The sequence below is a fragment of the Octopus bimaculoides genome, chromosome 25, assembly GCF_001194135.2.
Source record: "Octopus bimaculoides isolate UCB-OBI-ISO-001 chromosome 25, ASM119413v2, whole genome shotgun sequence".
NCBI classification, from domain to species: Eukaryota; Metazoa; Mollusca; class Cephalopoda; order Octopoda; family Octopodidae; genus Octopus; species Octopus bimaculoides.
Genome location: NC_069005.1, coordinates 6,917,717 through 6,918,666, shown reverse-complemented (window position 1 = coordinate 6,918,666; position 950 = coordinate 6,917,717).

Genomic DNA, 950 nt, shown 5'->3' with positions numbered 1-950 from the left:
TTTCACAGTCTTTTCTCTTTTTAAGTCTACATATAAACATTTTTCACAGTCATTTTTTTCTTTCTCCCCCTTTTTTTTTTTACCAATTTCACATTAGTGTTGAAATTTCTTTACCTCTCCAATTGGAGAGGCGAAACTAGTGGGGATTCGTAGTCGAAATGTGGCTTTTGGTCACATTTGAAAACATAGACCGAATCCCCTACCAGATTGAGATTGAGAAAGGACGAAGGCTAAGTGTAGTGGTAGAAGGAAGACGTCCTAATTGTTACATTTGCGGAGCACTGGGCCATACGAAGGCTCAGTGGCCCTTGCTGGAATTTACTCTGAGTGAAAAAGAGGAGGAACAGAAAAAGGAAAAGGAGACGGCAAGGAAAATTGAAACGAGAGAGGAGAGAAGTGATGCGGAAAGGATCGATGTGAAAGAGGGGAGTGACGGCTTTATGAGCCCCAAAAGAAGAGAAAAAGCAAAGACAAGAGAATGTCCAACAGAAAACAAAAAGTCAAACAAAGGGAAGGAACGAACCGAAGCTAAAAATACGCAAGAAACGATAGAAGAGTTACAAAAATAAGGGTTACCTGGCAATATATAGGAAGAGTGTGGACGCAGAGAAAAAGATGGAGAAATGGAAGGGACTGGTGAAAATGAAGCTGCCGAGAGAAGGATTTGAGATGGACGAGAAAGGTATATATGGATACCAGAGGAAAAGTCTGATAGATCTATGGATGTACTTTTGGATCATTTGAAATGGATAAAGGAATATTGGTTGGATGAAGATGCACCTTCTGTAGTGGATTACGAGAGGCTGGAAAGCGTGGAGAAAGCAAGGTAAAAGAATTTTCAATACTAATGTGAAATTGGTAAAAAAAAAAGGGGGAGAAAGAAAAAATGACTGAAAAATGTTTATATGTAGACTTAAAAAGAGAAAAGACTGAAAATGTAACCACTCAAC